This window comes from Sceloporus undulatus, chromosome 4 (genome assembly GCF_019175285.1).
Source record: "Sceloporus undulatus isolate JIND9_A2432 ecotype Alabama chromosome 4, SceUnd_v1.1, whole genome shotgun sequence".
NCBI classification, from domain to species: Eukaryota; Metazoa; Chordata; class Lepidosauria; order Squamata; family Phrynosomatidae; genus Sceloporus; species Sceloporus undulatus.
This window is the reverse complement of record NC_056525.1, coordinates 16,894,739-16,917,933: the sequence shown is the minus strand read 5'-3', so window position 1 is coordinate 16,917,933 and position 23,195 is coordinate 16,894,739. Positions and strand designations below refer to the sequence as shown.

The 23,195-nt window shown below is 40.3% G+C and overlaps 1 protein-coding gene and 1 non-coding gene across 7 annotated transcripts in view; both read left to right on the top strand.

Annotated features, from left to right (window-relative positions):
• PHACTR3 (phosphatase and actin regulator 3) overlaps positions 1-23,195 on the top strand; it is a 267,248-nt gene that overhangs the window by 168,908 nt on the left and 75,145 nt on the right. The gene's annotated exons all lie outside the window — the stretch shown is intronic.
• LOC121930185 lies at positions 258-429 on the top strand. Its single transcript, XR_006103848.1, has one exon. It is a non-coding gene; the product is annotated as a U1 spliceosomal RNA (small nuclear RNA).

The window sequence follows — 23,195 nt, the reverse complement described above, 5'->3', positions numbered from 1 at the left end:
ATAGAAATGTACTTGCTATTGCTGTTGCTATGACTGTATGGCTTTTTATACCTTTTATTGGACACAAGTACAAGCTGCCTAATATTTGCCCTGTACTCAATTCTGAAATTGCTACATGTAATTCATCCCAACTGAAAAAGCTCTTCTTTCATGGGCTGATCTATCACTGCCACCTATCCACCTTCATGACTAATTATCTTATCTCACTGAGGTATCTTGTTGACCTCTTTGAGTCTGGCACCCCCTGGTTGCCTACTGAAGTTTCCTGGTAGGGCAGATACCATCATCATGAAAAACAGTATTCCCAGGGTGACGTTTGCACTCAGGATATGCTGATCCCTGTAGTTGCTCTGAATACAGGAAATTTAACAGCATACTTTGACTGCATAATTTCTGGTTGTGAGAGGACTGTATTTGAGCATCCCCCTGACCATTTCTCTTTGCTGAAGAATCTTGTTCATCTATTGGATCTTTTTCATCTCTGAGTGTTGTTCCAAGGGTGGAACAGTCCTTCAAAACTTGCAGTGTGATCCTTTGTGGTAAAAACTTTTGTTGGGCAATCTACACATGAGATAAGAACACCCAAGAAGTAGCCAGCATGCAGTCTTACAGGCACAGAGGAATATTTTCAAATGACCAGGGAGCAGTATCAGATAGTGAGTCACTTTCCACAACAGCAAATATATGACATTTAGTGGTACCAAATTTGTGGACTGACCTGTGGAGATACATGTGAAAATCTGGCTAATATACCACTTCCACAAACCAAGGTTCTACTCCACCGTTTGTATTCTAACAGGATGAATTCAAGAGAGGAAGCAATAGATATGAGTATGATTGGAACTAAAAAAAAATGAGTGTAGGCGGATGGAAAGTTGCCATTTCCCAGACTGTGGATGAGGCAGAACTGCCAGTGAGGTGGGTAGTAAAACTGGTAGGGGATTTCTGCAGATGGCTGACCAAACGTTTTACTCTACAGGCAGTTCAGAAACCATGCTGTTTTTGTTAACGTCATGCATGAGAACAAACAAGAGCAAAGATGGCAGTTTTGGTGTGATTTTTTAAAAAAACAACACAAGTGTTAAGGTGAAGCTAACTATCTTACAGAATTCACTTTAGCTTTTCTCAAAAGCTGGCTTTGGGATCCTTCAGCTACTGGAAGACAGCAGAAGGATTATTCATTGAACTACTTAGTTTGGTAGGGAAATGGCAACTTCTGTTCCTGCCAAAAGAAAAAGGAAGTCATCATCGGAAGCCAGATGTCTTGCCTGCTGAGATAAGTAAAATTGAAACACAGGAAGAAACTTAAGAAGGCATAATTAATGATGCATATTGGACGTGAAGCCATGTTGCACAGTTTATATTCTATGGGAAGTTATTGCCTACATTTTAGCCTCAATTTTTGCAAATGACATGACAATAAATAGTTGGTGGTAAACTCCAGGTAGACTAGATGAGAACAATGTGCTAGATAAAAATTTTTAGTATTTTGTGGTTTCTTCATCCAATCAGTATTACTGCAATCTAGCCATTTAACTTCAGTATATTTATAAAACAAACCTTAAGTTCCTCTGAATAAAATAGAGAGGGTCCAAGTTTGAAAAATCTAATAAACTCCTAAGAAGTAGGTCAAATAGTATTAAAACTTGAGAGATATGTTTGTGGGTCTCAAAAAGTCGTGAGTGTCAAAAATCATGCTGTAATGCTTGCAGGGGGGGATACAAAAGTAGATTAGTAGTTTTACAGTTTTCAGATATCTTTTTAATCCCCAAATCTAAATTATTGTATATGTAATAAAATAGAAGTGTTGATATTGCTTCTAAGACACGCAGCATGTTTCTATGGGGATGCCTTTCTGTCAAGTTAAGGAATTTTTAAAATCACGCTGCTTGGAGCAACATGCTAAAATAAAATGGATTTGGTGATTGAAGCTACAGTTAAAGACTTATTTCTCAGCACAGCCTTCCTGCCACTCTAATTCCCTAATTTTTTGCATGATTATGTTGGCCAGAAGTAAAGAGATGAAATTACTAAGTGATAGAAAACAACCCCCAGTATCTCTAGTTAGGGCCAGGAAAGCCACTGGTACTGCTACAACTACTGCTATCACTACTACTATTACTACTACTACTTATTATTATTATTATTATTATTATTATTATTATTATTATTATTATTTATTCTGATCATCATTTATATCCTACTTTATTCCCAATAATGGGATTCAGTATAGCCAGCAATATAATTTAAAAAACAATGTCAATTAAAACTATGATAAAACTATAAATATAAAAAGTATAAAAATATGTGTAAACATTATTTTAAAAATAATTAATTTATAAAGTTAAAACAGTGAACATTAAAAACATTAAAATTTATCAAAAGAAATACAAAGCATAAAATGCACAGCATATCATTAAAATAGTTTTTTTGCAGTTCTTTCAGGCTATGTGGCCATGCTCTAGAAAAATGTATTCCTGTGGCTGGCATCTTCAGAGATTTCTTGCTTGCCTTCAGGTCGCCTGTCAATTTAAGGAAATCCCATGAATGTCATAGATTTTTCTTAGACCAGGAATACTCAGAGGGGATTTTGCCAGTTCCCTTCCCTGAAATATAGCCAACATCACCTAATATTTATTGGTGGTTTCCCATCAAAGTGCTAACTAGGGCTGACCATGCTTAACTTCCAAGAACAGATGAGTTCTGGTTTCTTCAGTGCCAGTAATTGACAATATTCTAGAACTAGGTGGGCCAATGGCCTGACTTTTTAAAAAGGAGATTCATTATTTCTGCAGCAGAATGTATAGAGTCTATTTCATGGAGAATCACTGTGGAACCGTTGAGCAAACCAGAATTGAAACCATGATTTCAGCGGGATTTGGCTGTTCCAGCCTTAGGTGTTCTTTTTTACTAAATGCAAAACTATATTTTTAATTTTAAAAATTGCTTCAGTATTTTGATGAAATATTATGAAGTGGTGGAGAAAAGCAAAGGCCTTCTTTTCCTCACTGTATTGTAATACCTGATGTGGAAACCACAGATATCATCTAAAATGGCAATTATATTTCCAGACAGTTCCCTGACAGTGATCTCCTGACAGTGAATCCCCTAACGCCCAGCATTAGTTTTTAAACAGGCTGGATGGCCATCAGTTGGGGTTGCTTTGATGGTGTATTCCTGCATTGCAGGGGGTGGAACATGATGGCCCTTCCAACCCTACAATTCCATGATTCGATCAAATATTATAACAGAAATGGATGCAGATACAGAGGTTTTTCATTCATATCAGAAAACCCAAAACAACCCTTCATGTAGAGACTGAGCATGTCAAGGAGAAAACTAGGCTACATTATTCACCTGGCTTAAATTTTCTCTCTGCAACGAAATGATGATGTAGGGGTACATTCAAAAGTGTGCAGTCTGACATGGTGCAGTCTTAGAAGGAGATCCCACTGAAAAAATGGGATTTAAATTAGATATGAATTTTTAAAAAACCCGCAATTGTGGGAAGTTTATCACACATAATGACCCCCAAAGTGAAATAACATGAAGTTAAACTGGAGGTAAAGCAGAGAAAAAGGGCAGCTTTTTACTTTCAGGAAGTTCCGAAAGTAAAAGCTGCCATTTTCCTCTGCTTTACCTCCAGTTTAACTTCACATTATTTCAATGTGGAGTCACATTATTTCACTTTAACAGCGACGTTGTCTGGTAAACTTCCTGCATTTGCAGTTTTTTTTAAATTTAAATCTTGTTTTAATCCCATTTTTCAGTGGATCTCCCTAGTGTGATCAACCTCTTAGTAAGGATCACCAGCACAGTTTATCTATATGTGTAGGTCAACTTGAGACAAGACTCACTGTTGTCTTCCCAGGATTGTTACCCACACATTCAAGACGGAGGAGATTGAAATACATGCTTTATCCCATTGTTTTCTCAACAGGATGGATGCACGTTTAGCTTCAAAGCTGGGTGACCTTGGGCAAATCACATTCTTTCAGCCTCAGGGGAAGGCAATGGATAACCTCATCTGAACAAATCTTGCCAAGAAAACCCCATGATAAGTTTACCTTAGGATTGCCATAGGTTGGAGATGACTTGAAGGCTCACAGCATGCACACACAAACATAACTGAAACACCTGTGTGCCACCTGGAGTATTTCAGTGTCTTTCTAGTGAAGCATGGACCTCTGGTTGAGAACTTCTGTTCCAGAAGAATTGATGCCAACCTGGACGTCCTGGTGTTGAATTTCAATTCCTAGAAGCCTCAGTTAGTGTGGCCAGAAGTCAGCAGTTCTGAGAATTGTAGTCCGCTGTCTCTGGATCCAGAATTAGAAATCCATACCCCCCTTTTTGTTGTTGTTGTTGTTGTTGTTGTCATTAGCTGCTTTCAAGTTGATTCAGTTCATGACGATCCTTGAGAGAGACATCTCCAAGCCCTCCCTATTCTCTGCCTTCCTGCTCAGGCACATGGTCTCACTGACTGAGTCTATCCATCTAGCATGTGATCTTCTTCTCTTTTTGTGCCTCTCCACCTTCCCTCTCATCATTATCTTTTCTAATGAGTTGTGCCTTTTTATTATGTGGCCAAAGTATGATAGCGCCAATTTAGTCATCTTGGCTTCCAGGGAGAGTTCTGGCTTGTTCTGTTCAAGGACCCATTTGTTTGTCTTTTTAGCTGTCTATGGTGTCCTCAAGCACTCTTCACCACCACCACATCTCAAACAAATTTTCTTCCTATCTGCTTTCCTCATAGTCCATCTCTCACAGCTGTACATGGCAACAGGAAATACCCCCCTACCCATCCCAGATTCTTAAATCTGGTCAATCACTAACACATTTTCCTTGGAATATGGTGGTTTGAGCCTGGCTCTTGCAAACAAATTCTGTCCTACCACCAAGTTGTATCACATGTGTTAGAACATCCCTTTGTAAACTAATTTTCCTACTGTGCATTCTGAGATGGAAAAATATGTTTGTTTTTAGCATCACAGCTGAGACACAGCAAAATGTTTTGGCATTATTTGCCACCCTTGCAATATGATGGCATTTTTCACGAGCAATTTGCAAGTAAACATCTTTTCCTCCCATCCTCACATATGATGCGCATGTACTACACACTTGTCTTCAAAGTTACATTGCACTCAGGGGGCCTAATGCAGGACCTCCATCTGTGTCCAACCAGGTCTCTGTATTGGAGAATTGGAGATAGAATCATAGAATCATAGAGTTGGAAGAGACTGCACGGGCCATCCAGTCCAACCCCCTGCCATGCAGGAAATCCAGATCAAAGCGTCCTCAGAAAATGGCAATCTAGCTTCTGCTTAAAGATCTCCAAGGAAGGAGACTCCACTACACTCTGAGGGAGTGCATTCCACTGTCGAACAGCCCTTTACTGTCGGAAGTTCTTCCTAATGTTGAGGTAGAATCTCTTTTCCTGTAACTTGCATCCATTGTTCCGGGTCCTGTTCTCTGGAGCAGCAGAAAACAAGCTTGCTCTCTCCTCAATATGACATCCTTTCAAATATTTAAACAGAACTATCATATCACCTCTTAACCTTCTCTTCTCCAGGCTAAACATCCCCAGCTCCCTGAGTTGTTCCTCATAGGGCATGGTTTCCAGACCTTTCACCATTTTAGTCACCCTCCTCTGGACACACTCCAGTTTCTCAATGTCCTTTTTGAATTGTGGTGCCCAGGGCTGGACACAATATTCCAGGTGAGGCCTGACCAGAGCAGAATACAGTGGCACTATTACTTCTCTTGATCTAGACACTATACTTTTATTGATGCAGCCTAAAATTGCATTGGCCTTTTTAGCTGCTGCATCACACTGTTGACTCATGTTCAACTTGTGGTCTACTTGGACTCCCAGATCCCTTTCACATGTAGTTTCATTCAGCCAGGTGTCCCCCATCCTATATCTGTGCATTTCATTTTTCTGCCCTAAGTGCAGTACCTTACATTTCTCCATGTTGAATTTCATTTTGTTAGCTTTGGTCCAGCTTTCTAGTCTATTCAGATCATTTTGAATGTTGGTCCTGTCCTCTGGATTATTAGCTATTCCTCCTAATTTGGTATCATCTGCAAATTTGATAAGTGTGCTCCCAATTCTGTCATCCAGGTCATTGATAAAGATGTTGAATAGCACTGGGCCCAGGACAGAGCCCTGTGGGACCCCACTGGTCACTTCCCTCCAGGATGAAAAGGAGCCATTGTTGAGCACCCTTTGGGTTCGGCCGGTCAACCAATTACATATTCATTTAACAGTTACTTTGTCACATAGTACATACAGTACATATCCATGAATTGAGATAATCCAGTGCTTGCTAGAGCTGTCACTCAGTTCTGGAATACACTGAGTATGTCACAAGGTTTTGCTGGTCTAGTTAAGTCAGATGCATTCCCAATATGTTGGGGTCTGATTGGCCTCAGAAAGGCATGGAAATAGTTCCATTCCAATAATGGAATGGTTCCACCCCAAACCATCCAATTATCATGATTTGTCAGATATTGTCCTGATTAATCTCTTGTCCCATTTGTTCACAGCCTTTTAAAATGTATAGTTTCTTTATCCTCCTTCCAATTTTGTCCTTTGTCCTCATCTTACTTCAATTGCTGTAAACTGAGTGCAAAGGTAAAAAAGGTAAAAGTAGTTCAGTCTTAAATAATGCAGCAGTAGACACAGGCAAAAGCAAACTGCTGCAGCTGCCCCTAACTTTTTTGTTCTTCATCATTAATGTCTGCCATTTCGACCACATTCTGATGATGCTCTGCCACATGTGTCCTTATTTTATGAAATGCTGGAGGTGTGTGATGCCAGTGTAGTATAATTGTTTGAGCAACTAAGTTGTTGGATGAAGACTCTGGAGATCAGGGTTCAATTTCCTGCTCAGCCATGGAAACCCATTGGATGATCTTGTGCATGTCACATACTCTCAGCCCCAGAAAACCCCATGATAGGTTCGCCTTAAAGTTGCCATAAGTTGGTAACAACTTAAAGGCATATTAGGGTTTCTTATTTTTATACCATTGTATGATATCTTATATTTTCCATTTGATATCTTTGCTGTTTTCCTAAAAAATAAACTAGGAAGCTGTTGCCATAGCAATGTCTCCTTCTCCCTCCCAGCTATCCCTGAAATGTCTCTCTCCTTCACCCATTTTCTTTTTTATATGGCCTTCTTGTCAAATGAATTCATCTGCTCCTAATGCCTGAGGCCACTGCACATTTTGGTAATACTGCATTGTCTGCCAGACAAGCCTTGTTCTGCTACTAAAGGCTCCTGGCGGTATGTATAAATCCTTCATTATGCTCCCCAAGCGCAGATAATGAACCCTCAATGGCATTAAATGGCATTAAATGAATTGAGCCTTTTGTGACAAGAGGTTAAAAAAGAAGACATTTGTAATGATGAATATTCAGCATAAGAGCTTCTTAGTATTTGGTGCTGTGTGTTATTCTGCTGTGAACCCCTTTATTCCTAGATGGACTAAACTAAACCCCCTAGGGAAGTTAAGAGTGTCTTTTTGGTGAAGAGAAGTGATGGGAGGGAAAGAGGGGAGAAAGAAGAAACAAGACTATTTGATTAGGTTTAAAGGATGGCTAACAATAGAAAAACTATCAGGGAGAGTGTAGCTTTTTTGCAGGACAACTTGTACAGCTGCCGCCAGACATGTTCCATTAACATTTCATATTAAGATGAAAACTCAGATTCTTGGAACAAATTATGTAACTGCATTTTACACTTCATGTTCTGTTGCGCTTATTCAGGTATTTGCATAAAGAGATACAATTTGTTAAGTGATTTTCAGCGGCAGTGTCTAGACTCTCACATGCTTAGTTATCCAGATTCTCACTATTTCTCTGTATAGTTTTCTATCTTTCATGGATCCAACCTTCCTCCACCCTGTGAAGTCGAAGGCTTTCATGGCCGGCATCCATAGTTTTTGTGGGTTTTTTGGGCTTCTAGAACATGGCCACATAGCCCGAAAAACCCACAAAAAACTATTCCTCCACCCTCATTTTAAAAAACGACTCATTAGAAAGGAAATGCCTAGGTATGTAGTGTAAAATGTCTCCATGGGGACTGGGAACTCATGACCAATTCCTATAATTTCCATCTCTATGAGATGTCCAGATGTATAGAGATCTTGTAGCACCTTTGAGACTAACTAAAAGAAAGAAGTTGGCAGCATGAGCTTTCATAATAATAATAATAATAATAAAAATAATAAAATTTTTATTTATATCCCGCCCTTCTTATAATCAGGGCGGCTTACAACAAGGTTAAAAACAATCCATACAAGCAAGAAGACAAGAAGAATTAAAAATGCAAGTACAGCAAATCATACAAAAAAATCACAAGAAAAAAGCCCCATAGCCCAACCTCTTGGCCACGGAAGAGGAGGGAGGCCCACAGGATTTTATTCGGGGAATGCCTGTTGGAACAGGAAGGTTTTTAAGTCCTTCCTGAATTGGGCCAGGGTGGTGGACGAGCGGAGCTCAGTGGGCAGCGTATTCCAAAGGGCTGGGGCAGCCGTGGAAAATGTCCTCCGTGTGGTGGAGGCTAACCTAGCCCCAGGCACCTTCAGTAATTGCTGCCCAGACATTCTGAGGGTGCGAGGCGGAATGTACGGGGAGAGGCGGTCCTTTAGGTATCCAGGGCCCAAGCCATTTAGGACTTTATAGGTGATTACCAACGCCTTATATTGAGCTCGGAAGCGGATGGGCAGCCAATGGAGGTCTTTCAAAACCGGTGTTATATGGCTGGTCCTGGGAGCACCAGTGACCAGCCGGGCTGCCATATTCTGCACCATTTGCAGCTTCCGAGTTTGGTATAAGGGTTGCCCCATGTAGAGTACATTGCAGAAATCCAGTCTCGAAGTTACCAGAGCATGTAACTTTTAAGTCTATGAAAGCTCATGCTTCCAACTTCTTTCTTTCAGTTAGTGTCAAAGGTGCTACAAGATCTCTCTACTTTCTAAGGAATATAGACAAATTTGTCAGCCTGTCCAACCTAGAAGGATGGAGCATAGACCAAAGTAAGAATTATGTGGCCCTTCAGAAGTTGTTGGACTGTAATTCCCATCATTCCTCACCATTGGTTATGGTGGCTAAGGTTTCTATGTTCAATAACATAGAGGGAGTGCATGGTTCTCACCCCAGCAGATGCTACTGGAGAGTAGATTTTGATTTAATGTTAAGGGAGTTTATCACACAGGAGGAATTTCTCTTAATTTTGAATGAAAAGAAAGTGGGGCCAGAGCGCATTCACGTGTATTTACGTGAATTCGGATTGCGTTCGAACTGACTTCCCATTGCCCGTAAATAGCTTGCCATTGCCTGAATTTGCGTATGGTAGTCTAGCACGCAATAACGTGAAACCCCATGATTGTGTTTGGACTGACTTCCCATTGCCCAGAATTGTGTGTGGTAGTCTATCACGCAATAACGTTAAACCCCCATGATTGCGTTCAGATTGCTATTGGATTATACTGTCAATTTCCCTTGTCTGATAAACTCCAAGGAACTTATCGACAGTAAGAACTGTTTGGCAATGGAAGCAGTTTCCTAGAGAGCTGGGAGGGGGGTTCTTCTCTGGATGTTTTCAAAAAGACACTGCATAGCTATCTGTTGGCGGTGCTTTAGCTGGAGATCCTGCATTGAACAGGGAGTTGGATTAGATGGTCCATGATGCCCCTTCCAACTGTATGATTCTTTGAGAACTGTCTTCTGTTTGAGAAATGAGTGCTACTTCTGCAGGAAGCTTAAATGGCCAGAGTCAGATATGTTCCATTAGCACCTAATGTTAAAATGGAAACTCAGATTCCTGGAAAAAAATTATGTAGTTGTATTTTTCATTTCCTGTTCTTTTAAGCCTATTCATGTAATTGCATGAAGATACAAAGCATTAAGTAGTATTCACTGTGCTGTCTAGGTCTCACACAGATGCTCACTATTTGTATCCCTGTTATATGTCTAACTATGCAGATGTAGGAATGCCCATCAGCCTGTATGGCTTTAAAATGAAATTAGACTAATCAGGATGGATAAGGCTCAATGGTGGAATAGACAGCTATGAGAGTGGTGGACTTTCCTTCTATAGAGGTCTTTAAACAGATGGGCATTTTTCAGAAATGCTGTAGTTGTGTATTCCTGCATGGCAGGATTTAGTGGCCTTTGGAGTGCTTTCCAACTCTATTGCTATGATTCTAGGAAAAGTGACTATAATTAACAGGGTAAATTGAAACTGAAAAAGCAACTTTTAAAAAGTAAGTTTTCAATTTATTCTAACAGTGACTGTTATAGAGATAGATGGATAGTTAGACAGATAGATGGATAGATTCTATGATTATTTCCAGCCAACTGCTTCTCTATCTGTCTGCCTGTCTTTGTCTGTCTCCCTAATGTTGCTGAATCGGAGCACTTCTGGCCCTTGATGTGTAGTCATTTGCAGTCATATGTTAGTCATTCTGAATATTTACTCATTTAACACATTTTTAGTACACTCTTCATCAAAACCTGGTTCCAGGGTGATTCCAGCGGGCCTTCCCAAATTGATCCCCTAATTTCACACTCCACGTGCTTAAATTGTTTCTCTTCAGACCAATTCGAATACTTTTGATATTATTGTTTTCTCTTTTTATATGCTGTTACCGACGTTGATCCAACACAGGGAAAAGCGGGTTATAAATATTATTATTATTTACAGAATTTGCATCAAATGCTATTACAATAATACACACACACACACACAATAATAAGACTTAGCAAATAGAAAGATTTTCACCAGCTGCCTAAAATAAAGTCATATTGGTGCCAGGTAAACCTTGAGAAAGGAAGAATTACCTGACAGGGACAAAGCAGATATTTTTCTACCTGTCCTAGAGCAGCAAATGCACCCTTCTGTCTGAGGCAATATCCATAATATGCAAAGGCAGCCATGCTGTTTTAATACCTAATGTAGAAAATTACAGAAGAGCCTCTTCTCATAATTCATAGGTTTTAAAAAAGTGACCAAAATGATATGCAATTAAGTTAAAATTTGTTGCCTTTCTTGTAATTTTGCTGCCTAACAATAAGGCTGGATGTGCTATATAGCATGACAAAACAATATGTATCCCAATCCTGAATTGCCAACTAAATGTGCACAAAACTGCAGCAGTGACGCTACAGTTATAAGCATGTTTTATCAGAAGCTCTCCTGCTAAGTTCCATGGGACTCTGTCCTCACAACTGTGGCTGTGCAATCCAGAACCTTTATCTGTCATATGTTCTCATTGCAGTTGGAGAGAGGGCAAGAGAGTTAGGCATCTGCTTGGAGAGAGGGAGAGAAGAAAAGTCAGCATCTACCAGGGAAAGATAAAAATGGGGATTTGGGAGAGGATATGTTTTTGGCTAGTGGATACTTGAGAGAATTGGGTTTGCAGATTAAAACTGAGAGTGGACCATGAAATAAACAACTCCTCCCAAAGCTTTAGGATACCCTGGGTCAGTTGCTGACCCATTTACAAGCTAGGTTTTTATGGGAAACAGGACTTCAAGAGATTACTCGCTCAGCTGGAAGTTTTTATAATAGTTGACTAGAATTGCACAGTGAGAAGACATTTCCCAGCAGTGAGTAGCAGGCAGTTATTCCTTGCATCCACTAAGATTTCATTTGGCTTCAGGTAACATGTTGTTCTAGGACAATGATGTTGTTCCTGGAAGAACATCCTGTGGCCACCAAGTATGATGGTAACGATTCTTACACTGCATGCAGTTCACAACATAAAAACAGTCCAGCCAGGCTGTAATGTTGACTCGTTATTGCTTGCATTGTAAAGATTGCTGCTTATAGAGCAGATGGTGCCCAGATGTAAGAGCCTAGTGACCTTAAAAATTCACCACATGCTGGGACCCAACTATTGCTTATTGTGATAAATCTTTGAACTTGCCAGATCAAATGTGCATTATGTATATTGTTTCTTTTTCCTGTTTTGGATCCACAGGAATAGTGTTTGTTACAGCCCAGTGAAATACTTGTATGACTTTGTATCACACATAAGAAACTCTTGGGGTTCATTCACATGGGTCTTTCTGGGGGCAAGTGAAGAAGTGGGTTAACATAATCCAGGTTGACAGGTGGGCAGATTTTAGATGAGCAAATTTTTGTTATGACTAGATTATTGCTATCAAGCCTGAGCTCTCATTAGACATGAAGATGAATAAACTGAGGCTGTGGTACTTTGGATATAACATGAGATGATGTGACGCAGTGGAAAAATGATAATAGTGGAAGCAATAGGAAAAGAGGAAGATTTCTTTATAGGTGGGTTGATTCAAGCAAGTAAGCCACAGCCCAGAATGAGCAAGATCTGAGCGGGGCTGTTGAAGTCAAATTAATGGCAAGCAACAAGAACAGATTGTTGACTTGTTATGGAAGAGTGCATGATGACACCTATTATAGGATTATTATTTTTTTAAAAATCCAACCAATGATGTTATGTGTTATCTGTTTCTGTACTACTGAATCAAGTGTATTATGTATTACAGTATTTCATTTGTTTATATCCTTTTTCCTGGTCAAGCACTCAAGGCAGCTTGCAAAATTTAAAAGAGATACAACTAAAAGCCTCTATATATAAAATTTAAAATAGCATTAAAATAAGAATAGAATTAAAAGTATTTAAAACGTGACCATTACAAAGAAAAAGAACACATATAAACAAAACAGGGCATAGAATCATAGAGTTGGAAGAGGCCTCAAGGGCCATCCGGTGCAACTTCCTGCCATGCAAGAACACACAATCAGACATTATGAAAGGTACTTTCCCCATGAGCAATCAATGGCCTGTGAAGCAAAAAAGTCTTCCCCAGCCTACAGAAGGGTAGGAAAGTGGACACCACTCTAATCTCTCCAGGAAGGGAATTCAACAGCCTGACAGCAGCAACTGCAAAGAACATCTTTCCTAGTTTCCACCAAATGTGCCTGTGTGAGAGAGAAGGGCCTCCCCAGAAGTTCTCAAAGCACAGGAAAATATCATGGATCTGAACAGTAAAATGTTTCATATAACCAGCACTTTGAATTGTGCCAGGAAATGGATCAGCTGCCAGTGGAGCTGTTGTAATAAAGGAATTGTGTGCTCCCTATAACCAGCCCCAGTTAACAATCTGGCTGCAGCTCTTTGGACCAGCTGAAGTTTTTGAACACTTTTCAAAGCCATTTTTACATACAGCATGTTACAGTAATCCAAACAGGATAAAACCGAGGCATGTGTCAGGTTTGATGTTTTGTTTTTTTGCACCACCTGCATACGGTGGTGGAATTTTATGTTCCACCAGCATTGTGTCCCTGCTCAACTTGGAAAGACTTGCAGTTGAAGTACAGAAATAAAGAATACTAGCAATATTTTTAAGCTTCAACAAGAAAAAGGTGTCTTGATGTGTTGAGAAAAAGGATCAGAAGAAAATGATCAAGCCCTGTAGGACTTTTGTCCCATGTGAGAGCAAAAAGATAAGCTGTTTCAGTCATCAGCAACAGCAAAATATTTTTGTTTTAGTCCATGCCAACTTGTCAAAGTGATATCTCCCATTATCATTGGCTCATCATAATTCCAAGAGGTAACAATTTTCCCCAAACTGCTGTTGGTGCAATCACTTCTTAAGGTTTTCATAATGATTATGCCTGGACGGGATATCAAGGATTTGTTTCAGCTAGAGTTTCCTGATGTGCCATATTCAGTAGAGATGAGAAAAGGTTAAGAAAGACCCTGATGGATGAGACTGAAGAATATGCATCTAGTCTAGGCCAGTATTCTGTTTTCAATATTCTCCTACCAGATTCTGGGAAATCCACATGGAAGCAATAAAGACCCATTTACAAAATTGTTTACAGGAGCAAAGATGCAGAAGGGGGCAGTCAAAATGATCAATGGCCAGGCTAACTTCCAGAATTAGGGGTGCTAATTTAATGTTCTTCTCTTCTCTTCTTTTTAAAATAGAGGTTCCCTCATTATATGAACAGACATAGAGGTTCATACACACAGATTGGAAAGACAAGGGAAACCTCATACTGCTTTAAAGTGGAAGGAATAATCTGTGTGAGCTGGGTGGAAGGGGGGCTTTGCGAGCACACAGGATTCTCAAGGCTCACTGTACATCCCCAAGTCCTCATTAAACATATGTAGCATGCCCCTCTAATTAATTTTTACAGCTTCAGTAAGTGGAAATGAATAAATAATAAGATTCTGAGATCAGCAATGACTCAAGAAAGAATTTTCTGATCTGGGAACTACAAAATGGAGATTCCAAGTAAAAGCTATTCAGTTCCCTGAACTGTTCTCTTTCTATCCAGATCGAACTAATGGGATATAATAATGATTTTTAAATGATACTCTTAATAATGCATGTAAAAACAGCCTGAATAGACCAGAACAAGCTTTCTCTACCCCACTGAGTCTTTGGCTTTTTTTTCAAAAATGGACACCAGAGATCTTTTGGGAGGCAAAAGGCTGGCACTGCTCATCTCTAGATGTCTACTGGCCAAGGGTGTAGCTACCAGGAGGTGGGGGTATGGGAGGGTGAGGACACTGCCTCCCAAATGAGAATGCTGTCCCCCTCCTATAAAATGTTTATTCAATTGCCAAATTTCTGGCATTGCAATAACTTAAAACCTCAGCTGAGCATTTAGAAATACAGTTTAGACATCCAAAGAAAAGAGGCAGGGAAAGTTATCAGGGAATGCAAATGCAGCCAATAGAACCATTCTGGATGTGAATTATTTCCAGTATCTCAGTTTCTGCAAAGCTAGAAATTTGGGGAATGAAGGGGGGATCATGTTGGGGCAGAATTCTCATTGGAAGTCAATGCCCTCATTTTCCCCCACCCCCTATAGCTACAACCCTGCTTTCCATATTGGGAGGATCTAGTTCACAATCAAGGCTGATTACTAGGCTTCCTGAGTTGATCTGACATGTACACTTGTTTACTTACCACAAGACATTTAGAGATGTATCCACCCTGCATAATTAAAGCAGTTTGACACCATTTTAACTGCCATGATTGTTTCCTACAGAATCCTGGGTTTTGTCATTTGGTGAGGTACCAGACCTCTTTGATCGCCATTCTGGTCTGCTTTTTCACCCCTAGGGGGGAAAAGCATCTGGAGAGTCCTGGGGGCACTAAAATCACTCTGGCCTGCACTTTCCCCATCCCTGAATTAAATCAATAGAATTTACATGAGTATCAACTTACCCAAATCTTGTTGATTGAATGAGTCTAGTTAAACAATTGGATCTAGGCCTTAATCATGTACATTAATGAAGATAACTTTCTTGGGTCAGAAGGTGGCCCTCAAATGAACTCCAAACTGATGTTTTGAGAGTGTAGACTAGGATCTGATGGGTTTCATTAGGAAGAACTCCCTGACAGAAAGAGCAGTTCAACAGTGGAATACACTGCCTTGGAGATTGGATGGTCATCTGTTGAGCATGCTTTGATTATGTATTCCTGCATGAAACCGAGTTGGATTGAATAGTCCCTATGGTTTCTTCCAACTCAATGATTCTATACTCAGGCTAGCTGTGTCTACAGGCCATTTAGTGACCAGTCTTGAGCCCAGAAAACTTACCTGTGTGAACTGCCAAGTCCCAACCTCCCCCAGCCAGCATGATCAGGCAACATTTGGGGAGTATAGTCCAAAGAAGTAACATTTCTAAGGTTATTTAAATGGGTCCTAGAGCAAACCAGGACTGAACTCTCCCTAGAAGCCAAGATGACTAAACTGAGTTAGGCATACTATGGCCATGTCATCAGAATGCATGAATCACTGGAAAAGACAATGATGCTTGGTAAGGTAGAAAGCTGTAGGAAAAGAGGAAGAAAGCATTCCAGAGGGATAGATTCAATCAAGGAAGCCACGGCCCTGAGTCTGCAAGACCTGAGCAGGGCTGTTGTTGATAGGGGGACTTGGAGATCTCTCATTACAATAAGTTTAAATTGACCTGAAAGCAGTTAAAAACAATAAAAAAATAGAAACCATAAATATACTCTGTAGCAAGAGATATTTCCTGTTCATTCTAGGCACAAACATTTTAGTCACTAAGGAAATTACTCTTAATGCTTGTACAGTTGCATCCTATTATGGAGAATCAGAGCCAAAACTCCCAGTGGTGACAGCTTTGCTTTTTTTATATATCAAAGTGTCTTGTTTTTCTGCTATGAAAGGTGTGAATTAAAAGTAGGGTTGATTTTTTGACAGGTGGAGGAAGCAGAGTCACTGAAATTTCCTCCAGGAAAATTTCACACCCAAAATGTGCATTTTTGAGACAGACTGATTCCCCCACTCCCCAACAAACCTGGATTTCATTTTATGGAGCACTACTAAAATGTCAAACATTTAATTTCAAAAATTTCACTAGTCTGAATGTCGACACATTATTTCCCAAATGTCATTTCATGCCTTTGAAAATGGCATATCTTCTTTCATATAATGTAGTGATGACACCAAATTTCAAAACACTTCACCAAGCCCATTCTGCATTGGGCTCAGGCACACAGACTTTGTAGCTCAGTCAGAATGGACTTCCTGGTGGCATCCCTTCCTGCAAATGACCCCTTCTATTACCTTCCAATTTGCTAGCACCTGTCTCCCCATTTTGCAGAATCTGGTATGTCTTTAGAACTGTCTTAACAGTATTTCAGCACTAGAGGTGTAGATCTTGAGTAATTTTATTTTTGCATATGAGAAACCAGCATTTAAAAAGTTTTCTTCTCATTGGGTTGGTATACAAGTTTGTGAACATTTTCTGTTTGCATTTAGAGGCCATTTTTGTGCAGAAACAACCCCCTTTTTATTGCATAAAACCATTATATTTGCACAATGGTTTTTGTGCAGAGCAAATATCAATGCTTTTTTTTTGTGCAACCCCTCCCCCTCTAATGGATTCAGGGCAAATTAAGTATTTGCAAAAAAATATATATATATTATGAGAGATATATCTATATCTGTCTATAACTATAACTATAGGTAAAAATGAAGGAAGTCCCTTGACATAACTATAACTATAGGTAAAAATGAAGGAAGTCCCTTGACATGAATGTCTACTCGTAACTGACTGTAGCGGGTGGTACTCATCTCCGTTACTAAGCCAAAGAGCCTGTGTTGTCTGAAGATTACTCTAGTGGTAATGTGGCCAGCACGAGACTGCACTGAATGCTATTATCTTCCCACCAAAGTAGTACCTATTTATCTACTTGCTTTTGAACTACCAGGTTGGCAGAAGCTGGGACTAGTGACAGGAACTCACCCCATCATGTGGCACTTGGGCCTCGAACTGCCAACCTTCTGATCGTCTAATCCTCTTATTGGTGTCTTTATTAAGTATCGGCAGTCTTAACCATTAAGCCACCACATCCCCCAGGAAGAAAGACTGAGTGGACTTTGGAGCCTTGCCTGGGATCGAAATAACAATTTTGTGGCTTCAGTACTGGCATTTAACCACTGTGCCAGCAGGGCTTCCTCTTATATAACTATAAATATAACAATATCTATATCTATATCTATATCTATATCTATATCTATATCTGTGAGGTGCAATTTTAGTTTCCCAGGGTGTTAACCCTTTTAAAGGGAAACAAAAATATGAAGGTATGAATGTTAAACTTCTTAGAGCTTAAAAAACAAATAATAATGGCTTTAATAAATAATTATATAACAAAAACTAAATCCCACTCTAAGTAAAGATAGTTATATATGTAGCAGGAAGACTGAGAGAAATGTATAAGAATAGCAGTCAGGCTAGAGACATATACTAAATGTAAGATTAACAGTTTAGAAACTTGAGGTAGAGATGGTTAGTCTTAAAGAGAGAGGAACCTAAATAGGAAACCCTATCTGTATAATGTGGGGGGAAGAGAATACATAGGTTTCATCCAACAATATCTGTATCTGGGATGTGGTGGCTCAGTAGTTAAGATGCCAGCTCTGATGATCGAAAGGTTGGCAGATCGGAAGTTCAAGACCCAAGTGCCATGTGATGGAGTGAGCCCCCGTTACTAGTCCCAGCATCTGCCAACCTAGCAGTTCAAAAGCATATAAGCAAGTAGATAAATAGGTACCACTTTGTTGGGAAGGTAACAGCATTCAGTGTGTCTTGTTGCTTAGTCATGCTGGTCATATGACCACGCAGTCATCTTTGACAATGCAGGTTGCCTCAGCTAAGTAATGGAGATGAGCACCACCTCCTATAGTCAGATAACCTTGTCAAAGGGCAAATCTTTAGCCTGGAGAAAAGAAGATTAAGAGGTGATAGCCCTGTTTAAATATTTGAAGGGATGTCATGTTGAGGAGGAAGCAAGCTTATTTTCTGCTGCTCCAGAGAACAGAACCCGGAACAATGGATGCAAGCTACAGGAAAAGAGATTCCACCTCAACATTAGGAGGAACTTCCTGACAGTAAGGGCTGTTCGACAGTGGAACACACTCCCTCGGAGGGCGATAGAGTCTCCTTCCTTGGAGGTCTTTAAACAGAGGCTGGATGGCCATCTGTCAGGGATGCTTTGATTTGGATTTCTTGCATGGCAGGGGGTTGGACTGGATGGCCCTAGTGGTCTCTTCCAACTCTATGATTCTATGATTCTGTATACCAGATATGGCAAATCTTTACCATATCTTTACCATTTCCCCGACCCTGGAAGTCCTGCCCAGTAGTCCCACCCCCAGTAGTCTTGCCCCCTGCACCGGGTGACACCCCACTGCTCCCACCCTCTTCAACTGCCTTCCACAGGAGGCTAGGTTGGCCCTCTCTCTGCTCTCCTTTCACCATTACTTCCATGTTGCATTGCCTACCTAACTGAGAGTAAGTTTGTCATGGGGACAAACCCCAAGAGTTCCTCCAAAGGGAGGAATTGTTGACTGCTCTTATCAAATATGTTGAGTCCTTCATGCCATTTTGACAATTTTCTGATGACCATTCCTAATGCAAATTGGCTCTGAGGAGTGAGAGGTGGAAAGTAGAAGTGAGAGATTGCTTGTCACAGTCAATCAATATGCTCAGTGTGACAAGTGGCATCCTTACCTGTTAGGAGTCATTTTTGGGCAAAAAATTTCACTCTAGCTAAAAATACCCAAAGGAGGAAGCACAGGCAGTCGTGCAATCCTATACTTACATTCAGGTGACTGTACTGTACTTCCAAGGAACAAGTCACCCTTAAGTAACATTGTCACCATTTACTAAAAATATTGCTACCTGATTGACAGCTTGGGATTGCGCCAACACCTTCGCAACTGCCTTCAGCTATTTATAGTGAAGCAAACAATTTCTACTCGTGTCTGAATAAATACATGTTTCTCATAGCATAGATAGATTGTTGCATATTCTCATCCTAATTCTCTGAGAATTCCAGAGGGCAGAGGCATACCCATAGCTTTGGTTTCCTTTAAATGAGGTCATTGGGGGCATAGTGGGGACGGTTGTAGCATTTGGATTAAATATTTGTATGAGTGGTGTAGTGGTTTGGGTGTTCTGTACCAGAGTTCTAGGAGAGCAGGGTTCAAATCACTGCTTCGCCACAGAAACCTACTAGATGTTCTTGGGCAAGTCACAATCTCTCAGCATAAAAGAAAGGCAATGGCAAACCCCCTCTGAACATATCCTGATAAGAAAAAAACAAAATACGTTCACTTTAGGGATATCATAAGTTGGAGTTGACTTGAAGGCACCTTAAAAAACAACCAATCAACACAAATATATTTTGAGCATTGTTGGAGATCCACATCTCAAAGCCCAAGAAAAACTTCCACCCCATCACATTTCTCTTTGTTTGTGTACTTGAGTTGGGATGCAAGGCAACATTCAACATGATTTTTGGAAAAGTTTCAATAAACGTACAATACATTGTACATAGTAAAATACAAATTATATCAATTATACTATTAAAACTATTTCATCTCAAAGATTACCACTATTCGTTCTGAGATAGCCCCTCCCGATTTTTCTTCTACTACTAATCTTCTATTGTTCTCGCCTAAAAAAATGTCTGTGTTTCCTCCTGTTTCTTTGGATGAACTCTCTACACTGCTAAACTCTTCCAAATCTGCAACTTGTTCTCTTGATCCAATTCCTACTTGTCTTCTAACTTCTATAGCTCCCTCTTTTCTGCCCTTGCTTCTCTATATCTTTAATCTCTGTCTCTATGAGTTCTTTCCCAACAGTCTTTAAACATGCTTTAATTTCCCCTATTCTAAAAAAAAAAAAAAAACGTTCTCTTGACCCCTCTTCTTTGTCTAGCTATCGTCTGATTTCTCTTCTTCCTTTTCTTTCTAAGGTTTTGGAATGGGTTGTTTATTCGCGCTGTCTTGAGTTTCTTGAAGCCAACTCCATCCTCGATCCCTTTCAGTCCGGTTTCCGCCCATGGCATTCTACAGAGACAGCTCTCACTAGGATCTCGAATGACCTTTTACAGGCCAAGGCTAATGACCTTTACTCTGTTCTCATTCTTCTTGATTTGTCAGTGGCCTTTGACACCATTGATCACTGTCTCCTAGTTGATATACTTTCTGACCTTGGGTTCTCAGATTCTGTTCTTGACTGGTTTAGATCTTATTTGTCAGATAGATCTTTTGCAGTGGTTACGGGTGGTCAGGCTTCATCTTCTGTTCCGTTATCTGTTGGAGTCCCCCAGGACTCTGTTTTGGGTCTCCTTTTGTTTTCTCTCTACACATTGTCCCTGTTCTTTTGGCTTTTCCTATCATTCGTACACTGATGACACTCAGCTGTATCTTTCCACCCCTGACCTTTCTCCAGGTCTTGAACAGCAAATTTCATATTACAGCTGTCTTTCAGTGGATGTGGCATCAATGCTTGAAGCTCAATATGTCCAAAACAGAGCTTCTCGTTTTTCCACCTAAGTCTACTCTTCAATACTCCTTTTCTGTTTCTGTTGATGGCGTTTCTGTTTGACTAGTCCAGGAAGCCCATAGTCTTGGTTTTATTTTTTTATTCTTCTCTGTTGTGTATCCCCCAGATCCAGGCCACAGACAAGGCCTGTAGATTCTTTCTCTACAATATTGCTAAAATCCGTCCATTTCTCTCAGCCTCTACTGCCAAGACCCTGGTCCACTCTCTGGTGGTCTCCTGACTAGATTATTGTAATCTCCTTCTGGTAGGGCTTCCTCTCTCTTACCTTCGTCCTTTAATTTCTGTCCAGAATTCAGCTGCATACATTATTACATCTGCTCGCTGCTTTGACTATGTTTCTCCTCTGTTATCATCCTTTCACTGGCTCCCCTTTCCCTTCCATATTCAGTATAAGCTTCTGTTGCTGATTTTTAAAGCCCTGCTTATTTATCTGAACTTCTTTCTCCTCACATTCCCACTCGTACCCTCTGTTCTGGTAGTCAAGGTCTGCTGTCCCAGCCCAGGATTTTCACTGCCCTGTCCCGGATTTGTCCCTTTTCACTTGCTGCCCCTCACTCCTGGAACCTCCTTCCCGCACTAGCAAGGGTCATCACTTCTTTAACCAGTTTCAAAACTGAGATGAAGACTATATTGTTCAGGGAAGCATTCCCAGGCATTGTGTGATTGTTTATCTGATTGTTATCCGATATTTGATCTGATATTTGATATTTTTATTTTGTTGCCTGCTTTTGTATCTAATTCTATCTTGTATTATTTTCTATTGTTTTATATGTATTTTGTGGAATGTACACCTGTGATGACTAGGTCCTCCAGTCATCTGGGAACTTCTTCTGAGCATCTTACTGAAATCAAACTCCAAAAGCAGAATCCGCTCTTGCCCCAGCAAGCAATTATTCCAACAGTCCGAAATCGCCAACCGCTGCCACCATGTGATGATCCCTGAGGGCAAAGCCCTGTGTGTGACTGTTACTCTCAGGGGATCCCTTTAAAAAAAAAGAACTTTCCGCTGCCACCACCCAGTGAATGAATTCCTCCCCCCACACACACTGGGACTTGTGAGGGATAAAGAGAGAGATCTAGTTTCCTTTCTTACTAACCCAGAGCAATCAGTGGCCGAGTTAAGGCACGTGTACAGGAGCAAGAGAGATAGCAGATGCTTTTTAAGAAAGAAGTTTATTTTAAAGAGGGATAGAATAGGATAGAAAGAATTTATAACACTCTTGCAAAGCCCCTTTGCCTTGCAGGTCAAAGAACATAGTTACAGAGTTCATTCCAGACAAGCCATTGTTGAAAATAACAAAAGGCCTAAACGCACTAACTAACATGTTCCTAACTACTCACGGCAGATGGGATTTGTAGTCCTTTTGAGTTCCTGGATGCAGGGAGGGCTCCTGGCCTCTCGACCTGCATTCCCCTGAGTCTGTGTCTCCCAGACTCAAAGAGACAGCATCTGGTTTCCCCCGCAGGAGAGGATCAAGGGAGAGACAAAGGAGCGCATGGCCTCAAAGGCCTTTTAAAGATTTCCCATAGAAAGTTCTTCAATCTCGTGGTCCTACTCTCTGATTGGTCAGTTAGACCTTACATCAGCTATGATGTCACAGCTCATTAGCATGTGATGTCATCTCTCATTAGCATGTTCCTCCTCCCAGATTAACCCCTTATGGTTCAGAAGAAGTTCCCAGATGACTGGAGGACCTAGTCATCACAACACCATTAGCAGATTTCATTATCAATGTTATTGTATGTTCAGCACTGTGTAAATCTACAGCACTATATAAATAAAGTATAATAAGAATGCATGAACCCCTGCCCCCCTCACCATTCCCTTCTCCTTTTGTGTCGTGTCTTTTTAAATTGTAAGCCTGAGGGCAGGGAACCGTCTATTATCCCCTCTGTTGTAAGCCGCCTGGATTCCCAGTGATTGGGTGGCATATAAATAAATCCTATTATTATTATTATTATTATTATTATTATTATTTTAAAACAATTTAAAAACTCCACATTAAGAAAAAAATAAACAGTATAATTTGTAAAAGTCCATCACATTAATTTTATAACCTGTGACCCTATGAGACAATCAGTTGGGAAAGGCTTGTCTGATTGGAAAGATTCTTGCCTGCTGGTGGAAACAAACCATGCCCTATGAAGAGAGACTTAGGCAGCTGAGTACATTTAGCCTGGAGAAGAGAAGGTTAAGAGGTGATATTATAGCCCTGTTTAAGTATTTGAAGGGGTGTCATATTGAGGAGGGAGCAAGCTTGTTTTCTGCGGTTCTGGAAAATAGGACCCAGAAC